This window comes from Cynocephalus volans, chromosome 10 (assembly GCF_027409185.1).
Source record: "Cynocephalus volans isolate mCynVol1 chromosome 10, mCynVol1.pri, whole genome shotgun sequence".
In the NCBI taxonomy this organism is placed as follows: Eukaryota; Metazoa; Chordata; class Mammalia; order Dermoptera; family Cynocephalidae; genus Cynocephalus; species Cynocephalus volans.
In genome coordinates, this window is record NC_084469.1 from 12,483,475 (window position 1) to 12,497,472 (window position 13,998).

General features: G+C 39.9%; 1 pseudogene; it reads left to right on the forward strand.

Annotated features, from left to right (window-relative positions):
- Nucleotides 1–6,859: 6,859 nt before the first annotated feature.
- LOC134386932 (rabenosyn-5-like) lies at nucleotides 6,860–10,070 on the forward strand (annotated as a pseudogene).
- Nucleotides 10,071–13,998: the final 3,928 nt, after the last annotated feature.

A 13,998-nucleotide genomic window follows, 5' to 3' on the forward strand; every position in this document is an offset into this window, starting at 1 on the left:
CAATAGTCTCTTCAACAAAGTGTTGGGAAAACTGGATTTCCACAAGCAGAAAAATGAAATTGAACCTTTATCTCACACCAGATACAAGGTTCAATTAAAAATGGATTAAAAACTTAAACATAAGCCTAAACCTATAAAAACTAGATGAAGAAAACAAAGGGGAAGAGCTCTTGGTCTGAGCAATGATTTATCTTGAATATAACCCTAGAAGCACAGGCAACAAAAGCAAAGAAAGACAAATAGGACTGCATCAAACTAAGAAGCTTATATTTGATAAGTTGTTTATATCCATAATATATAATGAACTCATACAACTAAGTATCAAAATAGAAATAACCCAATGTAAAAATGGGCAAAAGATCTGAAAAACACATTTCTCAGAAGAAGACATATGAATGGTCAATAAGTATATGAAAAGGCTCTCAACATCACTAATCATCAGAAAAATGCACATCAAAACCATGAGATATCACCTTACACCTCTTAGAATGGCTATTACCAGAAGGCAAAAAGTAGCATGTGTTGGCAACAATGTAGGGAAAAGGGAGCTCTTGTTCACCATTGATGGGAATATAAATTGGTACAGACTTATGAAAAAAAGTACGGAGATTCCTCAAAAAATTTAAAATAGTGCTATCTTATGACACAGCAATCCTACTTCTCGGCATATGTTCAAAGGAAAGAAATCAGTATCTTGAATAGAAATCTGCATGCCCACATTTATTACAGCATTATTAACAATAGCCACGATATGCAAACAACTTAAATGTCTGTTGAAAACTGAATGGATAAAGAAAATGTGGTATATATACACAGTGGAATACTATTCAGCCTTTAAAAAGAAAAAGATTCTCTCACTTGCAACAACACAGATGAACCTGGAGAACGTTATGCTAAGTAAAATGAGCCAGGTACAGAAAGATAATTAATTCATGATCTCACTTGTAAGTGGAATCTAAAAATTTGAACTCATAAAATCAGAGAAGAATACCAAGGGCTAGGAGGTGAAGGAAATGTGGATGTTGGTCAAGAATAAAAAGTTTCAGTTATGCAGGATGAATAAGTTTTGAAGATAAAATGTACAACATGGTGACTACATTTAATAATACTATATTGTATGCTTGAAATTTTTTAATAGAGTAGATCTTTAATGTTCTCATCACACACAAAATGGCAACTTTGTTAAGTGATGGATATATTAATTAGCTTGATTGTGATAATCATTTCACAATGTATACATATATCAAAACATCACACTGCACAATTTAAATATATAGAATTTTTCTTTTTACAATTATACCTCAATAAAGCTAGAAAAAAATAAAAGTAAAGAATTTTTTTAAGTTAAAAATAATATAAAATTATCAAATGTCTTCATAAAAGAAAAGCAGAGTTCTATTTATAAAGAAACACTATGATCTTATTTCTCAGCTTCTTTGATGTCTGTATTCAACAATCTCTAAAGCATAACACATTCGCAAAAAGTGATTGTTTTATGGTGAGGTTGTCTCCCCCACACACAACCCCCATGTCAAGAGGAGTGAGTTAATTTAAGCATTCTGGGCTCACTGTAGCAAATGTAATGTGGCTTACCAGGGAACCTCTGAAAATATGATAGACTAAAAGGCAAACAGAATAGTACCTTTATTTGGAACACCAAAACTCCACCAGTCATCCCCCTCTTTTGGTTGCTAATTTTCACACACACACACACACACACACACACACACACACACACACACACACACACACACACACACACACACACCATAAGTAAGAAAAAAATGAAAATAAAATTAGATCTTCTGATCCAGACATGATGGCATGTATTATCTTTTCCTGCCCCCCCCAATAAATATGAGAGGACTTTCAAAAGTTCTTGAAAAATGGAATAAAAAGACAAAAATAAAAAATATAATTTCTCAACATAAGCTCCATCAAATTCAAGACACTTTTGTAAGTGATACCAGCTGGTGTGGTCCACGCCATGGCAGGATCCTAAAGGAGTCAGCAAGGCCGCCAGAGAGAGAGCTGCTGGCAAGGCCGCAGCTACGAGCACTTGCTACAACTGTAAGGGCTCCTGCCTCAGCTTCGTGGCTTTTGCCTTCTCTTTCGATATTTTGGTTAGCGTGGCAGTTCTCTGAATTCCCAAAAGATTATAAAAATAACACAAATAATTATGCGGTCATTGAACTAAACATTCCCACAGAGGGTCCGAGTAAATTGGACAATTTAAAATTATCCCCTTATGATAAATTGACCACACCAATATATGTTCCAAAAGCACTGCTCATGAATAAATATGAGCTGCAGCCTAATGTAAGTTGGCAAACATCATTTACTGGAGATTATATTAATGGCAAGAGAATGGTTGGTGTTAATGAGAAATTATATGATTGGGACAAATTAGGTATATGGGAATGAAACTGTAGAACCCCTTTTACTTGTTGGTGTCCAGTTTTAATAAATCATTAAAAATCAGGTATTGGGATAAAAATATATGGTGTAAAATTATTAAACCTACAAAATTAGATCTTAGAAAAATAAACAAGTGTAACTGGTTTTGTAAGAGATGGTGCTGTGCACAATGACACTTTGACATTTAGATCAAGATTACAGGGCCATAGCCAATGCATAACCTTAAAATGTACGTGATAATGCTGCTCAAATATCCACTGTTCTTTTTACATTGGGCTCCCACCCTGTTAATAGGGTGGATATTAACCACAGCTTGCTAACAGAAAAAGGTCACAAGATAATTTCAAGAACAATGAAGGGATGGCCGATCTGGTAACCCGATTCCAGCAAATAGAAGCACGAGTTGATCACCTAAGATGTGCTTACCTCTAAAAAAGTTTCCTCCCTGCTTTTTGGACTATTGATTTAAGCTTGCTGATACAATAAAAATAGTACCCCAAAACCCCCCTGCAGAGAAAAATCTAAATAAAAGGCATTGTCTCATGCTCTACTGGGCTCCAGCTGCAACACGCTGACAGCCCGCAGAGAGAGAACATGCATACTGATGCATTGAGGTCTCTGTCTGTGTTTTTTATTTTCGCCGGCTTCCTCATCCCTCTTTCAAGGACCCACAACTCGACTGGAGCTGGTCTCCAGCAACCAGCCATTTAGCCCATCTCTATGGAAATGAAGTTTCTGGGAATTTAACCTTGTCAATCCAATCACTTTTACATTATTAACTGAAGAAAAATGGGTGTCCTTTAAAGAGTTTTTTAAGATCAGGAAACAAAAAGAAGTCACAAGGAGCCAAATCAGGACTATAAGGTAGGTGCCTCATGGTTTTGCATCAAAACTCTCATAAAATTGCCCTTGTTTGATGAAAGAAATGACCAGGAGCATTGTTATGGTGGAGAAGGACTCTCTGGTGAAGCTTTCTTGGGCATTTTTCTGCTAAAGCTTTGGCCAACTTTCTCAAACTCTGTCATAGTAAGCAGATGTTATCATTCTTTGGCCTTCCAGAGAGTCAACAAACGAAATGCCTTGAGGATCCCAAAAAACTGTTGCCATGACCTTTGCTCCTTGACTAGTCTGTTTTTGCTTTGGCTAGACCACATTCACTTCCTGGTTGCCATTGCTCTGATTGTGCTTTGCCGTCATTCATCATGGTTGTAATAATAAATCCATGTTTCATCTCCTGCTAAATTTTTTGAAGGAAATGCTTCAGGATATTGATTTCACTTGTTTAAAATTTCCACTGAAAGCTCTATTCTTATCTGTAGCTGCATTGGCACCCACGGAGTGGAAAGATTGCTCCACTATAAGTTTTCAGTCAGAATTGTGTAAGCTGAACCAATTGAGATGTCTATGGTGTTGGCTTTTATTTCTGATGTTAATTGTCAGACCTCTTCAATTAGGGCATGAACAAGATTAATTTTGTCCTTGCAAATTGATGTGGATGGTCTGCTGCTGCGGGCTTCATTGTCAACATCATCTTGTCCCATCTTAAAATGAGTTGACTGTTTTGACATTTCTAGACTGTTGATTTCTTTACAGCATTGTCCCCATAAACTTTTCAGAAAGCATCAGTGTTGTCACCATTCTTCCACCCAAGCTTCACTATAAATTCAATATTTGTTCGTGCTTCAATTTAGAAGAATTTATGTTGCTCTGATAGGGAATCTTCTCTTATCCTTTTCAGTGCCTCAAACTAGATCCTGTTCAGACATGGTATAATAAGTTAGTATGAGTTTATTTGGGAGCAAAAAAAATTTACAATCCATGTGTAATTTTTTCACAATACCTATATTCCATGAACTTTTTGAAGACATCACGTATAACTATAATCCCTGAAAATAAAGCCAGAGACAACCAAAGGAAAACTCTGAAAGGTGGCAAGAGGAAGGCAAACGGATTTGGAACCCCAGGAATGGAGGAGCAACACAGCAACAAGGCATCTTACTACACCCTACCAGCATGACCCAACAGAAGTAGGTAACCCAGGACTGCTGTTTTTGACCTCTGACCTAGCAACCAAAGGTAGCCCAGGTAGGCTAATTCCTCTTTCAAGATGGAATTGGAGTCCCTCTGATAATACCAGGTCCCACTAGCACCACTGGTGAGAGGAATGGTTGGGAAGCTCTGCTAATAAGCAGCAGCCAGGGAGGTATCTTCCTTCCCCACCAGCCTGTGACTCCCCTCTCCCACCTAAAGATAATGGGGCAGCCCAGCAGCACTAGCAAGGGACCTTGCCACATAAAGTGACTTGTCCCAGGAAGCCCCTTTATCCCTGTGGGCCTGAGACTCCCATTCTCAGCTAGAGACACTGAGATGTTCCAGCCCAGAGAAATCCCGCCCACCCCCTCAGGCAGCACCAGAAGAGACCAGTAGGTGCACCAGTGTCATCAGATAAACCAAAAGGCCAAAACAACATTGTGAAGACTGAGAATTAAACTCTCATTAGAGAATTAAATTCTCTCACAGGCTACAAAAGTAGGCCATGACTTGCATGCTAAATCTAAACAAGAAGACTGCCTGCTAAATTAGAAGATTTAAATAGGACCCAGGGGATACTAATGTGATAGACAAAATGTCCAGAATGCAATAGATAACAATTCATCATACCAAGAATCCAGAAAATATAACTAGAATGAAAAAAGATAATCAACTGATGCCAAGGTCAAGATGAATCAGATGTTGGAATTATGTGACAAGAATTTTAAAGCAGACATCATAAAAATGCTTCAACAATTAATTACAAATTCCCCTGAAGAAAATTTTTAAATAGCAGATATCAATAATGAATTATAAAAAAAAAGAACCAAATGCAAATTATAGAACTTAAAACTATAATAACAAAAATAAAAATCTCAGTGAATGGACTGATATGGTAAAGATGACAGAGGATAAAATCGGTGGACTGAGAGCAGATCAAAGAATTTACCTGAACAACAAAGAATTCATCTGAACAAGAGAGAAAATAGACTGAGAAAAAAAATGAATTGAATTTCAGAAACCTGGGGGACAATAACAAATTTTCACCTCTGTATTATTGGATATTCACAAGGAGAAGAGAAAGAAAGTAGGGCTGAGAGAATCTTTGAAGAAATAATAGGTTTGATAACTCCTTCCTATACTTCCAGGGAAGAATTGGTTAAAAAACAGTTCAGTCTCTTTAACTCCTAGAGATGTCCAAGAAGTAAGGAGAAATAACCGAATTTGTTTTTCCTGGTTCTGCACTAACTCATGGTATGATATTGGTAAAGTCATTTTATCTCTACGGCTTATGAGGTTTCTGTTCCTTCATTTGTAAAATAAGAAGGGCATGTGGCTAATGGAGACAATCCCTAAGGTCACTCCTAGCCCTCCGAATGACTGGTGTGTTTTTTAAATTTTTCAATAGTTTCCAAGACTTGGAGGAAATAAATTCCTGGATTCTTCCTGGCCAGTTCTTGGCTTTCCTTTGGTTGAGGACTTTGAGCTGATAAAACCCAGCCTGGAAGACCTGGGTCGTTGAGGGCTTCAGCCTCACACCCCACCCTGGGCCTCCTAATGCTCAAGTAAACACATTTCCATCTCAATTTGACCACAGGATGTGTCTTCTTCTGCAATATTCCATGTCATCTAGACCATTTCAAATCCATACCTACAAACATCTCGACATTTATAATCAGCGCTTAAGCACCGCTCTAACTTCCTTGATGTGGAGAGAGGAGGGGGAAATTGCCAGGTGCCTACTAGGGAGTTTCATGCATGTAACGGCAGAACTCTCACCTACGTTAGACTTGCTGGAGGACTGCAGAAAATCAATTAACCTCTCTCTCCTCTAATTTAAACACTGAAGAATAATATAACCTTCGGGAAACATTTTGAGGTCCATGGATAAATGAAAACCCACTTGGCACTAAGGACAATTATTATCCTATTTGTGAAGCCCTTCATCTCCCTGCGTGTAGAGAGTTTGTGCCTGCACTGAATTTCAGCATGTCTACAAGCTGCCAATGCCCTGCATTAAGTATTTCCCGTCATCTGTGCTTGCCAGAGATTAGTTGCAGAAAGCATCTATAATACATACTGCTGAATACAATATTTACCATAAAACAGCCCCAGTGATTGAAAAGCATTACCCAACAGTATCCCCTGTCATGTGATTTCCCTTTCCATCAATACACCCTAAGTAGGTAGTATATCCCTAACCACTGAGTCACATCTAGTCTAACTCCAAAGCCAAGACTGACATTTGCCTCAATTTTGCAAGAGCTCATGGTGCTCTCTGAAGGTATTTGTGTGGTACAGATAAGGAAAATACTGAGGAGACAAAGATATCTTATTCTTTATTTTCCCCCATCAAAGAACACCCTGCTGCCAGTTTCAGTTGAAAGCTAGCTCTGAGAAGCAGATGGAGATGGAGGCCATGGCCTCATGCCTCACAAGTACCAAGAATTCAATATATGTGGGTGAGTAAATAATCAAGGTAAAGAGAGCCAAATAAAAACTTCTGCTTATTGATAAGTTTCAGACATTTCCCCACTGGCTTAAGTGGCATACAAGTTATGAAGTTGGAGCATTTGGAATGAATGGTTCCTCCTACTCCAGAAAGGAAACCTCATCTAGGGCCATGACACCACTTCCTCAGCATCCATGTGCTACTTGGTTTAGCTGATGCTGCAGGAGCCTTGGCCCCTTGGGAGGAATCAAGCTGACTCTTGGCATGAGGCTCCTGCCTTCCCAGGTTTAAGAAGGGCAGTGCCGTGACTTCTCTGGATGACCCAGGGGAAGTGAGGGAGGGCTTCCTCTGTCCTCTGTGCCTGATGCACCTGCAGTCTTTCTACCAGCTTCAGTCACATTATGTGGAAGAGCACTTGGGGGAAGATCATGATGGCAAAGGGCAAATGATAAGTCTTGTCCGGAAGGCTAAGAAAGCAAAGAACAAGTTGTTGTTGAAACAAGAAGGGGATGAATGAGAAGAATTCGGGACTCAAGGAGATGAGTCTTTCAGCTACGGAGGGGTTGATCCTTACATGTGGGACTCCCAGGAGCTTGGTGATATGAGAAGCCTTCTTTCTGACTTCCAAAAACACCAAGCTGCCAGAATTGACCATGATGTTGTTGAAGTCAATAAATTAATAATCAGGTTAGAAAAGCTCACTGTATTTGATGAACGAATACCAAATCTGTGAAAATTCGAGCAATAGAAAAATCTGTGGTGCCTTGGGTCAACAACCAGCTGTCCCTTTCTGTCCAGACTGCAGGAATAAGGTCAGCATCCATAACTGCCACCACCACTGCCACCTGTTTGGGTCTATTATGTGCTAGAGGAGTCTGGAGCTCATCAGCCTGCCCTTGGCAAACAAACTCACCAGTGCCAGTAAGGATTCCCTGAGCACCCACGCCAGCCCCAGCCAGTCACCCAATAGTGTCCATGGCTCCCACCGGGGCAGCATCAGCAGCATGAGCAGTATGAGGTTGGTCCTGGACAAGAAGGATGATGACAGATCCGCTGCTATATGCACTGTAAGGGCACACTGCTCAGGAGAGAGCAGCAGATCATTGAGAAGGAGCACATGCCCGATATCATGAAAATCTACAAGAAATTATGACTTTGCATGGATAAAGTTGACCAGAAAGCTCCTGGGTACATCAGCATGGTGGCATCATTAAATGCTGGGGAGACAGCCTGCAGTCTGAAACATGCCAATGACCTTTGAGTAGAAGTGCAGAAAAGGTATGAACTAATAGACGCTTTGAGTACGATCTTAACCTTAGGCTTGAGCTGGGACCTCCACCACATCCAACCACTTTGCAGCCACAGAGAATGATCAGATTCTCAGCTAAACATTTTGTTCAGGAAAAGTTGCTTGTTTGATGTCACTGCCAACCCAAGAACAGTTTGAAGAACTGAAAAAGGAAAGAAAGGAGGAAATGGAGAGGAAGCGGACCATTGAGCAACAAGCTGCCCTGGAGTCCCGGTGAAGGTGTGAGGAAGGGCAGAGTGGCCTGGTGTCTCACGTGGCCAATGGGGAGGTGGCATCTCTCCACCGGGGCCCCACCCCCTTGAGAAAAGCTGAGGATAGGCTCCCACTGTCAGAAGGTCAGGGCCAGAGTGAAGACCGGGACCCCCTTCTCCAACAGAACCACAACATCACCTCGTTTATTAAACAAGTCGAGGCCACAGGCCGCACGGATGAAGCGTGCACATTGCAGGAGAACCTGCGGCAGCTGCAGGACGAGCATGACCAGCAGCAGATGGAGAAGGCCATCGAGCTGCCCCGGAGGCAGGCTAAGAAGAAGGGCTGCAGCGGGAAGAGCTGCAAATGCTTCGTGAACGGGAGTGGGAACAAGAAAGGGAGCAGTTCTGAGTGGCATCCTCTGGACTCGGTCCTCAGGCTTCCGAGAAATTTGGCCTTTTCAGGGGAAGCGGGTCAGAGTCTCACACCCACCTTGCTTCTGCTTTGGATCTAGGCTCTTCCCCAGTTCAAAACAGCACAGCTCCTGTATTAGTCCATTTTTTTTTTTTTTTTTTTTTTTGCTTATAACAAAATACTTGGAACTGGGTAATTTATAAAGAAAATGAAATTTATTGCTTACGGTTTCAGAGGCTGGGAAGCCCAAAGTCCAAGGAACACATCTGGTGAGGTTCACAGGGGTCTCATATTGCAAGGTGGTGGAAGCAGAGAGAGAAGAGAGAGCAAGAGACAGACTCTCCGCTTCTTTAAGCTCTCAGAACCATGCCCCTCACCACCATTTTTTATTAATTCACTATGGCACGGTCCTACAATCCAATCACCTCTTCAAGGCTCCACTTTTCAATTACCATAATAGGATTTCCCACCCTCTTAACAGTCACAGTGGGGGCTAAGTTTCTAATACATAAAACTTGGGAGACACAATTCAAGATTCAGGGAGTTTGGAGGGGACATAAGTCAGTCTACTCCAGCTCCCAAGACTCCTTCATCCAGCTCAGCTCGAGAGCCCGTCAGAGTATGGTCTGGAATTCTTCCTCCAGAGCACCATGTCACAGCAAGACAAAGTGCCCTCCCTCAACCCATTTGAGGAGGAAGACGTCTCCAGCCCCACGGAAAAGGGGACTGCCAGCCCACCTGCTGCAGAGACTTCCTTTGACCCTTCAGCCTGCATCCCAAAAGAGTAGAAGGAGAGGAGGAGACAGTGGCAGGGAGTCCTTTCACTAACACAGATAACCCAGTGCCCAACCTCTTCAAGGAACCCACCCTTCCCTTCAAGGAAGATGATCATACCCACCAGAGGCCTGCAAGCCCTCAGGGTCCTGGAAACCCCTTCAAGGAACCCACTTGTACCAAGCCATCAAGATGGACAGTGACAGTGAGCTGGAGGCCAAGCAGCCCACAGAGGAGGAGTTCCTCCTCCGGATTGATCACATCAAGGCATACCCCTTCCATGCCACGCAGTGCAGCTGCCTGGATGAGGTAGAGGTGGTGACGGAGAACCTGTGGGAGCTGAAGCCCACCCTCACCAAGCAGAAGGGGGGCACCAACTGGCCAACGGTGGGCAGGGCACCTTTGGGCCCAGGGGACTGGCAGGAGCCAGTGGAGCAGGAGAGAGGGCAGGAGGGATTGATAGGGAAGGAAGTAGAGTGAGATGCATTAAGGTGCACATAGGGTAGGGGCAGGAATTTGCTATTTTGTGCTGTGCACTTTGAGGTATTCCACTACGGCTGAATAATAAAAAGGGAACTAGAACAGGGGGAAAAATAAACCAGGAAGAAAGCTAGCTCCTTTCTCATGGTCATGTGTTAGAATTAGAGGAAGAGAGGTGCTTCGTTACAAGGAACATTAAGCAGCACCTCATCTTCCTTTTCCTAATATACATGCTCCCAGGATAATAAGATTTTGAACAAATGACTCTCTTTATTTCACGAGTGCCATGAATTCTGGCAGGGTTTACTTTGACAGCTATTTTAATGGCACCGTTTACTCTAAAATCTGTCAGACCAAGTTTGTCCCCCCTCTACTAATGACTTTCTTGCCAGGAGTCAAAGTAGGTTTTAGCAGAGGAGAAGAGATGTTGGAACCAAACCAGCCAGGAAAGCTGGAGAGACCTCAAGTAAGAAACTGAGTTCTTTCTTGGAGAGTGTTTCATAGATCTTTCTTCATCGCTCCATAGGAAAGACATTTCAGGCCAGTTTGTCAACAAGCAAATGCCTCTTTCCTTGTTCTGTTCAACATACAAAATGATGAGTACTGTGTGCTAAACCCTTTCTGTACTTTGACTTTAAGTCATCATTTTCTTCTTAGAAATTTTTTTTATTAGCATTGTTCCTGGTGTGGAGCTAGCAGCATTCCTTTCCTATATTACCCCTCTGTTGAGGGCAGCATGCAATGGTAGCACTATCATATTGGAGAAAGACAGGGATCCCCAAATGGAGAGGATATCTTAAAATAGATTTGAAAGAAGTAGGCATGAGCAGGATGGATACCCCCAAATGAATGCAAGACAAAAATGCCATTTCCTAAAACATTAATGGAAAGTAAGCCTAGAAATCAGGGGAGGTGGAGACTTGGAACATATATTTGTGTGTGTGTGTGTGTGTGTGTGTGTGTGTGTGTGTGTGTGTGTGTGTGTGTGTGTGTGTGTGTGTGTGTGTATACACATACGTATATGTTTCTAAAGTGTTGTGTAGCTTCCCTGTGCCCACCCCGACCCATAAATAAATATGATGAATATATTTCTACATCAGGTCGCAAATATCTACCTTATTTATTTTAACAACTAATTAATAGTGAATTATAAGAATCCACCATAACTCATTGATCACCTGATCTGAGGCATTTAGTTTCCAGTTTTCACTACTGTAAACTCTACACTTAATGACTTGGATAATTTATTCCCTAGAATAAATGTGTAAATGATAGAAGTAAAATGGATAGATCACAGGGTATGTACAAATTTCTCTTCCAAAACATTGAAGAATTATGATACTCCCACAGAAAAAGAACGTATGAGAATATATGCTTATTTTTCAATATCCATGTCAGTATTGAGCATTATTCATATTTAATCTTTAGTTCTAAAATGCTACATTTCATTGTTGCTTCCACTTATATCTCTTTGTTAATAAATACCAATAAACATTTTATCCCATGTTTGTTGGCTAATAGCATTTTTGTGTGTGGGTGTGTATTAAATATATGTTCTTGTTTTTTCCACCAATTTTTCCATTAAGTTATTAATCTTTTTCTCAGTGATTTACAAGCATTTTTATCTACTAAAGATGGCAATCTTAGTTATATATCATGAAAATATTTTCCCCAATTTGTAATTTTTTTTTTTGCCTTTGCCATTTAGGCTTTAAAAAATTATGTAGTAAAATCTTTCAACCTATTCTTTGATGATTTCTCATTTTGCACATTCCCCAACTAAGATTACAGATAGCCCTTGACTTTCATACACTCTATTTTCACACAACCTAGAGTTCCCCTTACACTGCTGTCCCTAAACCATCTTGCCAATGATGAATTCAAATATTCACACATCAGGTCATAAACATTCATTCTTAATTATCATATGTTTGCACTCCCTACCAGCCAAGGTCAGCTTCAACAGTATAGCTATCTTTAACCTTGCAGCAATGTTTGTGCAATTAATTATTATTTTACGCTGCTTTGCTTTTACAAAGACAGGTTATAGAAAGTGACATTTTCTTTCACTCTATTTGAATGGAGCCCTCCTGTATTAGTCAGAGCCTGTGATGCTAGTTGCTATTCCAAACAGCAGTGGCTTACCAGAACTAAAGTTTGTTCCTTGTTCATGTTACAGAACAATACAGTTTTCCTTATGGCTCTGCGTAAGGTGATTACTCTTCATGTGATTTTGCTTTTTTGTAGTCTTTTGCTGGTAGGATCGTGGACAGGTGAATGAGAGTATATGGAAAACTGTTCAGACATTACATAGTCAGGTCTTTAAGTAATCTGTACCGCTTTGTCACAGATCCTACTGATGAGAACATAGTCACACAATCTCACCCAGATACAATGGAGGCTAAGAAATTTAGACTTTCCACATTACCAAGAGAAAGAAACGGGACTAGTATGCAGCCAGCCAGTCTCTACCACACCTCCTGACTATATCACATCTATTGTTTGACTTTCATACATTTTTGATTTATAACACATTTAATACGTATGCATATAATTTATGAAAAATGGAACCATATGAATAAAACTATTTACCTGCTCTCTTCTATTATTTTTAATTACATAATTAATTCATCTGGAACTTGTTTTTGTATATGGAAGTACGTACAATGTGAAATCAGCATCTATTTAAATTTGTTTGAAAAAGTAAGCATTTATTGAGTAATCCTTTTTTTAAAAAAGAGTTCACAGGGTTTTTTATTATTATTATTTTAATTGACACATAATAATTGTACATACTTATGGGATACTATGTGGTATTCTGATACATGTACACAATGTGTAATAATAAAATCGGGGTAATTAGCATATCCATCACCTCAAACATTTATCCTTTTTGTCCATGTTGGGAACATTCAAAATCCTCTCTTTTAGCTAATTGAAAGTATACAATAAATTGTCATTAATTATAATTGCAATACAATGCTGTGGAACACTAGGACTCATTCTTCCTCTCTGGATGTAATTTTTCATCCCTTAACCAACTTCTCACTATCTGCCCCCACTCCCTACCCTTTTCAGCCTCTAGTAACTACTATTCTACTCTCTACTATGAGATCAATTTTTTTAGCTTCCATGTTTGAGGGAGAACATGCAGTATTTCTCTTTCTGTGCCTGGTTTTTGTCACTTAACATAGTGTTCTCCAAGCTTACCTATGCTGCCATGAATGACAAGATTTCATTTTTTATTGCTAAATAGTATTCCATCGTGTATATAATACCACATTTTCTTTATCAATTCATCTTTGATGGACACTTAGGTTGATTCCATATCTTGGCTTCTGTGAATAGAGCTACAGTAAGCATGGGAGGGAAGATAGCTCTTTGACATACTGATCTCTTTTCCTTCGAATAAATACTTAGTGGTAGGATTGCTGGATATGAAAATTCTATTTTTAGTTTTTTAAAGAAACTCCATACAGTTTTCCATAATGACTTACTAATTTACATTCTCACCAACAATGTGTAAGAATTCCCCTTTTTCCAAATCCTCACCAGTATTTGTTATTCTCTGTCTTTTTGATAGTAGCTATTCTAGCTGGAGTGAGATGGCATCTCATTGTGGTTTTGATTTGAATTTCCCTGATGATTAGTGATATTGAACATTTTTTAATATATCTGTTTGCTATTTGTATATCTTCTTTTGAGAGGTGTCTATTCAGCTCACATGTCTGTTTTTTAATCAGATTACTTGTTTTTTCACTGTTGAGGTTTTTGAGTTCCTTGTATATTCTAGATATTAATGTCTTTTCAGAGAGTATGGTTTGCAAATATTTTCTCCCATTCTGCAGGTTATCACTTCACTTTCTTGATTGTTTCCTTTGCTGTCCAGAAGCTTTTTAGCTTTATATAATCCCATTTGTCTATTTTT